Genomic DNA, 14,803 nt, shown 5'->3' with positions numbered 1-14,803 from the left:
AGTGGGATTCAGCAGCCCCCTGGGTGTTTGGGCAGCCTTTTAAATACTGCACTGCTCACCTCCTGGTGTGAGGAAGGGGCTAGGAAAGCTGTCCTAAGAATGGTCTGCTTACCAACTCTGGCCTCATTACTGTGGCAGGTGGGGATCACCCTCTGTGGCTGAAACACAAAAAACGGTACAAAAAATTCTGTAAAGATGCCGCCCACCATCAGAACATGGAATGTGTGCACACTTACAGACAACATAAAATCCAGTAGGCCTGAAAGACAGATCCCATCCAGATAGCGGCCCAGAGTGAAATGAGGCTGGCAGATGAAGGCCAGCTTCCTGAGGCTGGAGCTGGATACACATTATTCTGGAGTGGCCGCAGTGAAGGCGAGCGCCAAGAAGCTGGTGTAGGGCTGGCAATCAAAACTAACCTACTCAACAAGCTTGTGAGTTGCAGGTTACCCAAGTGGGTGATCCCGCCCCTGGGGGGCACTGGGCTGATCCCGGGGCAGCAGCATTCAGAGGTTGAATAAAAATAAGGGGCGGCGGAAGCATAAGGAAAGAGGAGAAGTCTTTCAAACGTGGGCATGTTTCACCTGGTGTATGACAGTTAAAATCGCAGTGATTGCATCGTTTTCCAAATGAACACACAAAATGCATGTTATAACTGACCAGTGATCAAGGCTGCCAACAGGTCTTAACGCGCACATCTTGGCAGACGAGTGCGCTGTGCGTTGTTGGGAAGTCCAGCTGTGCTGACAGGAATACGTGTAATGACTTGTTTACAATGATACTATATGATTACATGATGCAACACTGTGTCATCAAAATGTCAACGCAGGGGAAAAAACACAAATTTACAATAAACTATTAAATTCAAATTAAATTTTAATTTAAATTTTAAAAAGTTTACATTTTTTGTAAATGATGCAAATTTCAAAAAAACATTAAAGGGTTAGAGAATGTATATTTCCAAAGGGGCATCGCATAACTTTTTTAAATTTTTTTTGGGCAGTCTGACTTATTAGCCAAAGGCAGGCTGGGCACCTCAGGTGCTCTTGGGTGGGTGAGTTCTCTTCTTCTTCACCACTACTGGCTTCTGGCTCTGCAGGATGGCGATGGCTCAGCGCAGAGTGGCCTAGGAAGGAAGGGGAGAGCAGGCCTGAAGGGAGGCACCCCAGTCACCCCACCCAGCGGGCATCCCGTCTCAAGGGGGCCTCGAGCAGCACTGGAGGCCAGGCACGCATCTGTTCCCCTTCCCCTGGGCCTAGGCTCTCACCATGCAGAGATCCTTCCAGTATTTATTCTTGCAGATAACGTGTCAGACGCTATTGAGGGTGGCTCGAGCATTTTTGTTGAGTGTGGTCCTCACGTAGGAAGTGGCAGGCTTCCTCTGACCTGCCCGGCGCTTCAGCACCACCACGATGCCCTTGCTGTTGGCGGCCGGCTCGATGCCCACCCTCTTCCGGTGGATCAGCCCATTGTAGCAGAACGAGTTTTGGGCCTTGAGGTTGTTGGGCTCCTGCAGGAGGAGGGGGAGGTGAGTAGGTCCCGGCCCGGGGCTGCCGCCTCCCCCCCCCATTCCCCGTGCCCCCCACTCACGGTGCTGTACGTCTGTCTGCTTGTCACACTTGATCAGGAAGCTGGAACGGTTCCGAAGGACCATCCAGCGCAGGTGGGCCGACATGGCGGCGGGGGGCTGCTCGCATGGCGGCTTCCGGGGACAGAAAGGCGTGTAATTTTTTTTAAAAGGAAGCGGTCAGCCAAATAAGTACAGGAACCTCTGTTGTATGTCTTCCAAAAGGAGTGATTGACAGGCTTGTGACAATGCAATTGCTGGAAAACACCATGCCACCATCATCGTGCTCCCACCATGACAAACCCCAATGAGGTCAAAGAAAATTTGTATGAAGACCTGGAGACCTTTATCATCAGTGTGCCAAAAGAAGGCAAGCTTAAAATTCTGGGTGACTTCAGTGCTACAGTAGGCTTAGATTAGCAGATGTGGCAGGGAGTCCTTGGGAGGAATGGAGCTGGAAACAGCAACAGCAACGGTCACTTACGACTGAGGAAGCGTGCATCTCACGACCTTCCCATCACCAGCACGGTCTTCTGTTTGCCTAAACGCAATAAAGCTTCGTGGATGCCCCCTCACGGCACAGTGGCATTTAACAGACGATGTGACTGTGAGGAAAAGAGACAGACAGGAGGGGAGAATGAAGAAGACAAGGCAGAGAGCCTGACCGATCACGCATTTATTAACCTCTCCTAGCTGCGTTCAACAAAGGCATCAGCCCCAAGGCAAAAGGACTCGGGAAGACTTAATGTTGACAGATTAGACCTCTCCTCTGGGAGGGAACAGTTTGCTGCTGATGTGGAGGGAAAGTTGAGCCAATACAGTTTGCAACAGTGGAACAGAAAATGAGCGGGCAGCTTCCAGAGACTTGGTGCACAGCACTGCATTTGCTCCTCTGGGTCAGAACACTCACCAACATCAAGACTGGCTTGCTGAAAATGATGGGGAAATTCAGAAGCTGCTGAATGAAAAACGAGAGCTCCACAGAGTGGACTAGCAGGATAGGTCCTCCATCTCTAGGAAGGCAGCGTTTAATGACATCAAAAGCAAAGTGCAAGCAAAGCTTGGAGATGCAGGATTCTTGGCTCAGGAAGAAGGCAGATGAAGTTCAATTTTACATTGATAGTGACAATCCACAACACTTTTATGATGCCCTGAAGGCTACGTATGGGCCAAAGAGAGAGGGTGCATCTCACCTACTCAGTGCTGATGGAGCCACATTGATTAGTGATAAGGACGTGAGCCTGAAGAGATGGGCAGAACACTTCTGTAGCATTCTCAACAGACCATCCTCAATCAATGCTGAAGCCACTGACCGTTTACCTCAGGATAAAGCCAATCCCTCCCTACCTGAAATTCCAACTGAAGAAGAGGTTTGGAATGCCATTAGGCTCCTTTCTTGTGGCAAAACACCTGGTGCTGATTCCATTCCACCCGAGATTTACAAGACTTCAAGGTGTTTGACTTGGAAGGTAGAAGCCTGAAGAAGACAACTGCTTGGACTGTACCAACCAGGCACACACAGACATGCTCGCCATCCAATGAGGCCTGTTTCCACTGAGGTTGTGGTCAGCGGAAGAGAGCACTGAAATGGCCCAGAACTACCCCTCCCAGATGTCTGAGGTCCAGTGTGAAGAGCTCCCTCTGCCCAGGGTAAGCAGGGCACTACCCTCCCGCTGCTCGGCGAGACTCCTCTGCCAATGACTCCCCTGCTCTTCTTTTTCTCGTTCTTCAACTCACAAAACATTTTTAATGGTTAAATTTCATAATACAAATAAAGCTAGAGATAAATAAAAAGGAAAGAAGGGATGGCCAGTTGTGAATAGCTGCCTTATCCAGAAAAAGCCTAGAAATGGAAGGCACTATATCTCTCCCTCAAGGCTGCCAACAGTGGTTCTCAGAAGCATGTTTTGCCATTCCTAACCCCTGATGACCCCGGCCCCAATGAGCTCTGTCAATCTCTAGTCTGAGCTCAACTCAGAATCTTTCCTAAAAGACCTGTAACTAACATCACCTTTTAAAAGTGTAGCACAAAAACTCACCCCCCCAGCAGGAGACTCAAAAAACTATCCTCATCCTCAATGATACAGCACTGGGGTGGCCTGGACCCAGCTGATGCCCAATCCTTCAATGAAGGGAATGGTCATTTCTACATCCTTCATGGGAAGAAAGAGTCTGAAACAAACCCCCCATATTCACCACCCTCATTAACTCGATAAGAAAACTCTCCTGCTCCATCTACCATACTGGCAAACTGCCTGCCTCTCTCCAGTCCCCGCTTCCATTGTGCCTGCCAGAAACCCTTTTTTATTAAGAACAAGCCACCCTTTGGTTCAGACTTTTTCCTTTCACACTCAGTCAGAATTTGAGATGGAAGAGAAATCAGCAGTCATCTCATCCAACCCAAACACAAAGAGGATCTCTCTTTCCACATTTTTGCAACTCTGGACCTTCTCCATGAAAATCACCGCATCTACCTACTACTGCCTGGGTTCTTAATCTGGAATCAACAGGTGTGAGGGAGTTAGTATACAGACTGCAGGTCTATACAGGAAAAAAAAAATCTCTTTATTTCAATATAAACGGTTTCCCTCGTAACGTTATGCATTTTATGCATTTAAAAACACTATTCTATAAAAAAGTCTGTAAGATTCATCCTCAGCCTTGTGACCTATAAAGGAGAGTTCTTGGTACCCACATCTTGGGCCCTGTCAGGTAGTTCAACATAAGAAATTGATGTGATCTGATCAGGGCAGGAACCTGAAAGAAGAGGCCTGACCACTGGCTTTGCTGCTGCCCCCAAGGACCATGGGTGGGACCTTCCCATTGGACTTGCAGTAGAGCCCTTCCCTGGGTGTTATCTGCCCAGAGTCAGGGAGCCTGAGCCAGTGCCTGAGGCTAGATTGGAATTCAGGCCTGCCCGTCTTCACATCTTGGGCTCACCTAACTAGCCGCTTCATCCAAAAGGCTAAGAGCCCCTGACCTACAATTACTACTCTACCCAAATCATGGGAAGTCATCTGCAGGAAGCCAGGTCATTTGTCCTCCTCTGTCTCAAGGAGCTCAGGACCTGGCTCACAGACTTGCTCGGCCCACAGCTGCCCACCACAGCCTCTCCAACCCCAGCAAAAACGTGGCCCAAGCCTGACCTCAGTAAACCTCCTTGCCCCAACTTGGGCTCTTCCACCTGTCTCAGGTTTCACCAGGAGGCTGAATCTTCAGGGTCTCAAGGGTTGTCACTACTGCCCTGAACCCCCATCAGAGCGATTCTAATTTATACAAAGTAATCCCAATGATCCCACTGAATCTTAAATGTGAAAATTTTATTAGTAATGCAAAAATGAGAATAATAATCTGCCTAGTAGGAGAAGGCAGGGCTAATAACCTTGCTTAGAAGACAAAAGCATGAACAACCCAAACGTAATGGTCTACCCATAAACCCCATCAAGGCACACGACATCCATGGGGTAGAGGGTGGGCACACGCAGAAACCTAGTGAGGAGGCACCTGAAAAAGGACACCTGGGCAGTGGCTTCAGGCTTGGAGGCTGGTGCTTCTCCATCGTGCTTGGCCTGCTCCTCCTCCTCCTCCACAAAGCTGCTCCCTCACTCCTCCAAAGCTGCTGAAGCAGTATGAAGTTCCTTTAGTTGAGGGCCAACATCAGACCATTTCAGTGAAACAGCAACCTGAGTCGAGGGTCTGCAGTCCTGAAGCAGTGTTACTGCCCTTACACCAGAGAAACAGAAAGCTGCTCAAATATGTGTTCCGGTCTCTGAGGGGTCCCACTCTCCAGACTGCACCTGGCACTACAGGGCCAAAAGCTGGCTCACCATCTTCAGCAAGAGATGTCTGCCTCGGCTAATCAGCTGGAACCCTACCTTCCATCCCACCGATCCTGCCTCAGTGGCACAGCCTGTCTCTCGGCTCCACTGAGCACCCGAGACGGCTTTGGTCTTCTGCATCCGCCTGGTTTCTGGTGTCGTCTCCAGCATTTGATCTCTTCCCACCCAAGGCCCTCTCACTTTCAGCTTCTGACTTCCCTTCCTCGCTCAAAGCAGGGTCTCCTGGTGCTTCTAACTCATCTCTAGGTCACGATGGAACAGTCAAAACCCCACTGGTCATGCAGTACTTCCTGACCCCAGCCCCGGTCCTAACAATTTCATCTCATTACATTTTCTCAGCTACAGCCTGCAAGCTCGAAGGGCCACAAAAGGCCAACCCCCACCTGTGCTTCTGCCTTTGAGCTACGTCTGTTCACCGGAGGGGCAGCTTTCTCTCCAAATGCTCAGGCTGCTTTTCTCACATGACTCTTTTTTCTTGCCCTTTGAGCAAGCAGGCAAGTAAGATGTAAGTGCACAAAAAGGGCAGCGTCTTACACCTCGAAATGTTGAACGCCCTGGCCTCCCCCAGGACCTGTCCCCTCATTCCGCCTCAGTCACACACAGGGATCTGGGAAGTGACTTGATCTAACCATCACCCACATGGACTTCACCTCCATCCATGTTCCAGAACTCTGATCACCCTCCTTTCTGGCCATCTCTGCCTGTATGTCATTCTTCCTAAGCTTATTCTCTAGTCACTCATTCCCTCAGTCCACTGGACCCCTGCTCTGGCTTCTCTGTGCCATCCTGACCCTATGGTGAAACAATGCACTTCACACTGCCCTCCTCCTTTTAATCTTGTGCATTCTCAGCCTGTCTCCTTTCCAAGCCCCACCCTGGGATACCTGTCACCTTCCGACAGCAGTCAAGATGCTGAATGAGGAGACAAGTGCAAATGGTCTGATTTTCCTTGTTACAATGAAAATGACTATAATTTTAGACCAAAGTTTGAAGTTCATTTTTTAAAAAAAAATTTTATTGGTATCTTTCATGTCACTTATATTTTCCATTATATTCCAACCTCCCCCCCACCCCTATCCCTAGCCCCACCAGCCCCCTAAAGGCAACTCTTTTAACAAAGAATTTTTGAAAAGAAAAAAAAATCAGTTCAGAAAAACACTAAAAAAAAAAGCATGCTGAAAAAGACTTGAAATTATATGCAATATTCCTCACCTATAGGCTCCCACCTCTGTGAAGAAAGGTGGGCGAAGCCATTAAAGGGATGAAGAAGACAGTCCTCACAAAGAGCTGGGAGGGTTGAGGACAAGAATCTCATTGATGGCTGGAAAAGTCGATGGAAGCCTGACCAGGAAGGGCCCAAACATCAGGACAGAGCAGTGGCCTTGTTCAGACACCAGGAGCATGCTGCAGTAAGACAGGCGCAGAACAGCCTCTTGAGGGTCAGAACCCCAGAACTGCCCTCACTCACCTGCGACCTGGTTCTCAGCCTGCCAGGGGCCATCCCAGTCCTCTGCAGGAGCTGAAAGCACAAAAGGGGCCATGAGGGACAGCGGCAGGGCAGAGGCCTGAACACCCCCCAAAAGGCCCAAGGCCGCCTCTCTCCTACCTGTCCAGTCTTCTCCCACCTCGCTCCCCTCCAGGGGGCACCAGACTGCTCTGGCGCCAGGTCCCAGAAATGCTGGTTCCCTTCTGTTCTCCACCTCCCAACCTGGTGCATTCGCATCGACGGTCAGTCAGTCAGTCAGTCAACAAACATGCACCTACCAGTGTGTCTGGCACTGCACTTAGTCAGCAAAAGTGCTGCAGCAGATAAATGACAGTCTTCATTCACATGGCCCTCCCAGTCTGCTGCGCACACAGCTACGCACACACAGCTATGCACACACAAGCTCTACACAGGACACACTGGATATCAGCAACAGGACAAAGGCCCTAGAATTAAGGAGGATAAGGAAAGGCTTCTGAGAGACAGCGGATTTTAGCCGAGACTTGAAGGAAGCCAGGAAGACAGGATGCATGAGGATGAAGAGGAGAGCCAGGCATGGGGGATGAGGAGAGCCAGGCAGGGGAGATGAGGAGAGCCAGGCAGAGGGGATGAGGAGAGCCAGGCAGGGGGCACGAGGAGAGCCAGGCGGGGGGACGAGGAGAGCCAGGCGGGGGACGAGGAGAGCCACGGGGGAGGCACAGGAGGATGAGGAGAGCCAGGCAGGGGGGATGGCATGGGGGATGAGGGCAGCCAGGCATGGGGGATGAGGAGAGCCAGGCATGGGGGATGGCCAGAGGGAATGCCTGGAGTTGGGAGATGGAGGATGCTGTGTGAGAAACAGCCAGGAGCCCAGGGTCACTGGATCCAAAACTATATTATGAGGCAGTGTACAGTGCACCAGGACTGGAAAGGATGAGAGCAATGGGCTTTGAATACCCAATAGAAGATAGTGTATTTGCTCCTGGAGGCAATTGGGGGGGGGCACTGCAGTTTGCCGAGTAGGGGGTGACAGTCATATTTGTGTTTTAGGAAGATCACTTTGACAACTAAATGGAGGACGGACTGGAGGCGTGCAGACCTCCCAGCAGCTACTGCCATGGTCCAGATGGGAGGTGATGAGGGTCTGCCCTGGGGTGGGGGCTGAGTCAGAGGAGAGAAGGGGGATATTGCAGAGATGCTGCTGAGGGGAAGTCACCAGGCCTGGACAAGAGGCTGGACTTTGGGGGTGGGAAGAGCCAAAGATAAATGAGTAGGAGTCAAGCAGACACCTAGGCTGTGAGCCTGGGCAAATGGGGCGGCGGTGGTAATAGGGAAGTTTAGAAGAGGGAGCGTTGAGGGGAAAGATAGTGAGGTCAGTCTTGGACGTGTTGAGTTTAAGATGGCTACGTTGGAGACGTCCAAGAGGCACCTAAGGGATGTGAGACTGGAGGTCAGCAGAGAGGGAAGAACCCGATGGGGTGATCTGGGAATGCTCAGCAGAGAGATGATCACTGATCGGTGGGAGCTGATGAGATCCCCAGGTGAAGTGGAAGAGGGAGAAGACGATCCAGAGCAGAGCGGGGTGGGACACCCCTGGTCACAGACTTAGTGGGTGTGACCTAAAGACCAGGCAGAGGACGTGGAGGACGGGTCAGACAGTAGAAGTGCGAGAGGAGGAGGATGGACAGTCACAGGCTGCAGAGGGGGAAAGAAGGAAGAGCCGTTAGTGACCTGGGGGAGCAGCAGCAAGAATGCAGCCCCCTCCCTGCCACCCTTGCTCCCTGTAGGACACAGCTCAGGTCCCCCCTCCTGGAGGTCTCTCCCTGTCACCCCAGGCATCCATGCCGTCCCCCCTGAAATAACCTTCCATCCTCTCTCTATAGACAGACAGACAGACACACACACACACACACACACACACACACATTTCCATGAAGTGTTCCCTGTTAGAATGGGAGCTCCTGAGTGAGGCCAGGCAGTCTTTTGTCCTTTTCAGCATTGCTCTAGCTTAGCCTGGCACCTTCACACAGTAGGCACTTCCTACCCTGTTGTGCTGCACACAGTAGGCACTTCATGCCCTTTTGCTGACTACAGCACGAACACGTGAGCAGCCAGGGGTCCTAGCCCTCACAATCAGAGCAGGCAGGGGGGCACTCGGCTTCCTTGGGAACCGCCCCCGTCCCCGGGAAGAGGCAGCTGGGACCGGCTCCAGAGGGGAACGTCCAGGCCTCCTGGCAGGTGTTGGAGGGAACGGAAGAGAGAATCGGGGGCACAGAACCAGGTTTGGGGGACTGAGCCAGGGCCGGGCTGGGGGTAGGGGAGGCACGCGGGGGGGGGGGGGGGCCAAGGCTGCCTTGGTCGGGAGGGGAGGGGCAGGACGTCTGCTGTGGGTGGGGGAAAGGGAGCGGGGGCTCTGGAGACTTGGTGGGGATTGGGGCGGGGGGCGCGGGCTCCTGGGTTCCAGCGGGGGAGGGGTGAGAGCAGGATAGGAAGGACTTAGTGGAGGCGGTAACGTCCGGAGGGGTGGGACCACCGGGCTCCCCGGCCCAAGGGAGGGGGAGGGGCTCGGGACACCTGCCAGGCGGGGCGGGGGGGCCCTCAGGGCTCCCGGTCCGGGGAGTTGGGGGGAGTCAGGGCTCCACGATCCGGTGGAGAGCGGGAGTCTCGGAACGCCAGGATTCCGGGGGTGCTTGGGGATCTCTAGACTCCAGGCCGACCGCGCACCCCCAACAGACCCGGAGCGGACTTAACGGAACTGGTGGAAGAGCGGCCCAATAGGAGGAACGTAGCGGAAGCGGAAACGGATCCAGCGCGCGGCCTTCTGGGAAATGTAGTCCCCAGGGCCGCGCATGCCCAGGAGCGAAGGCTGCGGGAGAAGGGGCGGGGCTGCCTGAGGTGGGAGGTGCCCCGCCCCCCCTTCCCTTCCGGGTCCTCATCCCACTGAGCGTCTCCCCTGCACTGTGCGGCGCCGGACACCTCAGTTAATCCGCCACGACGTCCTCCTCCCCTCTGGACCCCAGCCCGGTCCGCCCTCCTCCCACCACGGGCCCTCAGGGGGTTGATTGTGTGTGTGGGGTCGTCTCCTTCCGAATGATTCAGGGGCCCCGAGAGGAGCAATTCCGGGGAGCCCCCGTCCCAGCCCTGGCTCCGTACCCACTCCTCGGGGGCGGCCCCCTTCCCAAAACGGGTCAAGAAACAGAAACACCTGGGCTGCCCGTGACCTTTAACCCGGCCTTAGCCCCGCGGTGGCCCATCCCCCCCCCAGCTTCTAGGAAGAGGAGCCATGTGGTGGGGAAATGGCGGAAGGAGGGATGGGCGAGATTGTGATGTTGGGGTGGGGTGGAGGGGAGCATGTCCGAGAATCCTGGGAAGATTCCTGTGAACTGATGCAAAGTGAAGTGAGCAGAACCAAGACAACTCCTACAGCCAGTGATAGGAATGATAGGACCAATGGTGACATACATAGACAGCCCGTCCCCCAAAGAGATGAAGGACTCGGGAGTGCTGAGGGGCTCCAGGACTAGTGTGGACTGCATAGGACCCCTGATGGAGTCCCTTAATATGAACACCTAAAAACACGTTCCAAGAGAGAGTGGTATCAAAACATTTTGCCATTTCTTGTCTAGCCTTGAAAATTGGTGAAAATGACAAAGAGGATACCAGCAGTATTTAATTCTTTTAAACGTTGAAATCCATAAACACAAAATTAGAGCATATTATATACACACTGCAACAAGAGGGAGTGCCTGTGCAACAATTCACTATGTATAGCTTGATTTCCTTCATAGGCAATTTAAAAAAATGCAGTATAGCACTTCTAAAGCTGCCCTGATTCCTCTGGCCTTCCTCCTCTTCTGTTTCATATATTTTAATAAATCTGTCATTTCCCTTCTTTTCCTTTCTTTTCTTCTGGGGAGGGGGAGGGGAAGAGGAAGAACAATCCTATTCCTAGGCGCCCTCATACTGCAATCCTCCCAAATAACTGGAAGAAAACAAAACTCAAAGCAAAACAAAGCAAATCATCGTGGAAACAGTCAAGCAAAACACACACACACACACACACACACACACACACACACACACACACACACACACTACACACATTGTGATATCCCCAAAAGTACTTTTTATTTTACATCTTGAATCCATCACCTCTTGGTAGGAAGGCAGGTAGCAAAGATCTTTGTAAGTCCTCTGGAATAATGATTGTTCATTAAAATCATGAGGTGTGATTTCTTTCAAAGTTGTTGGTCAGGGGCAGCTAGGTGGCACTGTAGATAAAGCACTGGCCCTGGATTCAGGAGGACCTGAGTTCAAAATCCAGCCTCAGACACATAACACTTACTAGCTGTGTGACCTGGGCAAGTCACTTCACCCCATTGCCCAGCCAAAAAAAAAAAGATTTTTTCAGGGGCAGCTAGGTGGTGCAGTGGATAGAACACTAGCCCTGAAGTCAGGAGGACCTGAGTTCAAATCCAGCCTCAGACCAAACACTTGACAGTTACTAGCTGTGTGACCCTGGACAAGTCCCTTAATCCCAATTGCCTAAAAACAAAAAAATAACAACAACAAAGTTGTTGGTCTTTACAATGTCGTTGTCAATTATTACATTGATTCTATTAACTTCACTGCATGCATTCCTGGATTTCTTCTCAGGTTTCACTGAAATTGCCCGTTGTTTCTGTTCTATTAGCATTCCATTCCATTCATCTGTCAAAATGAATTCAGTCACTTGCCTATGGAAGGACGTCATGCCTTAGTTTCCAATACTTTGCCAAACCAAAAGAAGCTGTTATTCATATTTTCATCCAGTTGAGTCATTTCTCTCTTTCTTTTGACTTCTTTAAGGGAATGGGCCCATTATTTCTATCACTGAGTCAAAGTGGGTACACACACAACGTAGTGACGTTGGGTTTCACATTTTCACCAAACGGTGAATTAATGTGCCTATTTTCCCAAAGAGCCTCCAACACATGTTGTTTTTCTTGTCGTCTTTGCCAATGGCATACATTTTAGGTGGGACCTCAGAGTTGTTTAATTTACATTTTTCTAATTACCAGTGACTTGGAACATTTTTTCCTTGGAGTTTATTTATTTATTTTTTAACTAAACTCTTTTGTGCATAGCTCCAAATTGTTTTACAGAAATGGCTGGGCCGGTTCACTGCTCCACTAACAGTGTCAGTGTATCTCACACTCCTCAGGTCTGTCAGCATTTGTCATTTTCATTTTCTGGTCATCTTTGAAATCTGAGAATCTTTCTAATTATCAGTGACTTGGATTAGTGATTACAGCTATAGAGCACTTTTTCTTCCCATATAATTGTTGGTAGCTTGGAAGGAAGAAGTTGCTGATAGCTACAGAATTATGGTAGCAAGGACCTGGAAATTGTGGGGTATGCTCACCGGTTGGAGAATGGTCCAACATGTAGCATGTGATTATGATGCAATGCTACTGTGATATAAGAAATGATGATCTCAATGATCTGAGAAAAACATGGAAGACTTGCACGAAATAATGAAGAGCAAAATGAGCAGAACCAAGAGAATGCTGCATACAGTAATAGCAATATTGTTTTAAAAATGACTTTGTATGAATGAGTTATTTTGTCTATTACAAATACCCAAATTAACCATAAAGGACACATGAAGAAGGACACTATTTGCATCCAGAGAAAGAACTGAGAAATAGGAGTGTGCATAGAATAATTTTACATTTATGTGGGTATGTATACACACACACCTATTTGTGTCTAATGGTAACTAAGTTGGGGGGGAGGGAAGAAGAAGGAGAAAGAAAAATTTACATGATATTTTTCTTGTATATTTGAATGGAATAGCTAGTTGTGCATAGCAGATTTGCAGTTTCTTGTGCAATCATCTTTTTATTGTTCTATGTTATGGAACTGCTCGTTTTATTCCATAAATTAAAAGATTAAAAAAAAGAGAATTGGGATATATGAGATTGGCTTCCAAATGGTTCTACTGAGAATAGTGACAAACTGTCAAGTGAGATGATGTATAGTTTAATGGGGTTTTTTGATCCTGAAGGTAATAAAAGCACAAGACTACAAAATGGACTGAAGCATTGGACTTCCTAAAGGTCCAATGAATATACAGAGCTGAGTGAAGTTTTTGTGAATTTATTTTATTTTATTTTACCTAGGACATACAGGCTTTGATTGTGTTTTAATAACTATAAAATCTCAAAATTGGATTAAGGCTTTTTGATATAAAATTGATTTAATAAGTTGTGAATAAACTTTTAAGTCTTGTTTTCCTCCCTGCTTTGGAATCTGTCTGCTAATATGAAGAGGCAGAAGGGCTCATTTTACAAGCACCTGTAATCCCTGCTCTGGGACCCGGGTGTCCTGACTCCCTGGCCTCAGCCCTCCCAGAGGGTCCATAGGTGCTCCAGTGAGAGAATTTCCCTTAGGGAAGAATAACAAGATAGAGGGAAAGCTCCCCGTGTCTGTGCAAATGTTTCCAGGCTGGAGGAGAGGGTTAAATTGGGGTGGGCAAGTCTGGGGTCCAGGCTGCAGGGAGGACGGGGACACCTGCCTGCTGAGGGCGGAGTAGGGGGAGGAGAATGGTTGGGAGAAGCAGGAGGGAGGGAGGGAGGGTCTGGGTGTCCTAGTTTGGAAGAAGACAAGTGTAGCAAGGGGACAGCTGGAAGAAGGCCAGGAGATTCCGCTCAGAGGGAGAAGGGTCTGAGTCCCAGAGCAGGGGGAGGGAGGGAGGTTGTGGGAAGAAGACTTTCACAGTTCAGTGGGTGGAGGCCCATGTGGAATTTGAGCCTTGGGGTGGAGTTTGGAGGCCTGGGAGGAGTCTAGAGTGGAAGAGAGTTATCCCAGTGGCCAAGGCATTCCATGTGATGGAGGGCAGGGCTTGGGGAGGGGAGGGAGGCAGGGTCTGAGGACCTGACCCTAGGAGCCATTGGAGGAAAGGGAAGATCCTGGGGTTTCAGCGGGGCTGGGGAGGGCGGGGCTCTTGGACTAGGAAGAGACACCCAGAGTGGGCTGGCTGGGAGAAGGCGCCTTGGGAGCTGAGGTCAAGCTGCCTTCTCTTGGAGCTGTGTTTATTCTGATTTCCCTTGGAGCTGGGATCACTCTACCTTTTTGCTTTGGAGCTGAGATCCCTCTGCCTTCCATAAGCCATGCATGCGGGTCCCAGGTAGGTCTAAGCCAGGAAGCCATGTGGCCCTTAACTTCTGCTGGCTGCCCTTCCCTTTGAGGCTCATCCTCCCTGTCTGACCTCGTGTTGAGTGAACTCCAGGGCTGCTAAGGAGCCCTCCTCCCTCCTGAGGCTGGCTCCCTGGCCGGCTCCCCGGCCCTCTCCCTTGGCCAGGCTCCTCATCACATCCCAAATGTCCCGGGGTGCCATCCCCAGCTTTACCATGGAGTCACACTTGCTGACCTTCAGACTTCCTTCATGGAGACCCAAGATTACTGCCTTCCTCCTCTCCATCGGATTCATGTGTCCTGTTCCCCTGCCCCCAGCTCCTGTTCAGAGATTCGGCTGTCTTACCAGCATCCCTGGCTCCTTGTAAGGACCCAGAAGCCTGCCTCCTTGCCCCCAGGACCAAAGCTCCTGCCTGGCCTCCCTTACCTGGACCTGTGGCTCTCCTGCCAGCTCCCCATCAGATCCCAGGCATTGCTTCCCTGTCCCTAGTTCCCCTCCAGGGACCCAGAGAAGCAGCCTCCAAGCCTAAGCTCCAAAGAGGGCCCAGGAGCCCTCCCCAGCTCCTAGGTAGACCCAGGACACGGTCATTCTTCTTTCCCAGACTCAGCTGCCTCCTGGAACCCTTCTGTCACTGAGATGTCCCCTCTCCTCTCCCCCAGCTTTGGTACAGTGTCCTGCCTCCCAGAGCCTTCCTTACCCTGGCCTCCTTCCCTGCCTCCACATTTTTCTTTCTTTCTTTCTTTCTTTCTTTC

At 50.7% G+C, this 14,803-nt stretch overlaps 1 protein-coding gene and 1 long non-coding RNA gene across 12 annotated transcripts in view; one reads left to right on the top strand and one right to left on the bottom strand.

The window, feature by feature from the left end:
• Nucleotides 1–858: 858 nt before the first annotated feature.
• On the bottom strand, nucleotides 859–9,639 carry LOC144454299 (uncharacterized). 11 transcript variants are annotated; one of them, XR_013482683.1, is made up of 7 exons: nucleotides 9,446–9,639; nucleotides 8,301–9,102; nucleotides 6,619–7,338; nucleotides 5,072–5,290; nucleotides 1,591–2,172; nucleotides 1,268–1,510; nucleotides 859–1,126 (listed from the first exon to the last, which is right to left on the bottom strand). It is a non-coding gene; the product is annotated as an uncharacterized LOC144454299 (long non-coding RNA). The 11 variants fall into 11 exon arrangements; XR_013482680.1 differs by adding an exon at nucleotides 5,790–5,886 and having other exon boundaries at nucleotides 8,301–9,521; XR_013482679.1 differs by adding an exon at nucleotides 2,915–3,044 and having other exon boundaries at nucleotides 8,301–9,521.
• LOC110197760 (uncharacterized) overlaps nucleotides 9,640–14,803 on the top strand; it is a 27,737-nt gene continuing 22,573 nt past the window's right edge. The window contains exon 1 of the mRNA XM_020971817.2: nucleotides 9,640–14,042. The gene's annotated coding sequence lies outside the window, so the exon portion shown is untranslated. The remainder of the gene's footprint in view (nucleotides 14,043–14,803) is intronic.

This window comes from Phascolarctos cinereus, unplaced genomic scaffold (genome assembly GCF_003287225.1).
Source record: "Phascolarctos cinereus isolate Bilbo 61053 unplaced genomic scaffold, phaCin_HiC Scaffold_726;HRSCAF=1367, whole genome shotgun sequence".
NCBI lineage: Eukaryota > Metazoa > Chordata > Mammalia > Diprotodontia > Phascolarctidae > Phascolarctos > Phascolarctos cinereus.
The sequence above is the reverse complement of the archived record's forward strand: the minus strand, read 5'-3'. Positions and strand labels throughout refer to the sequence as shown.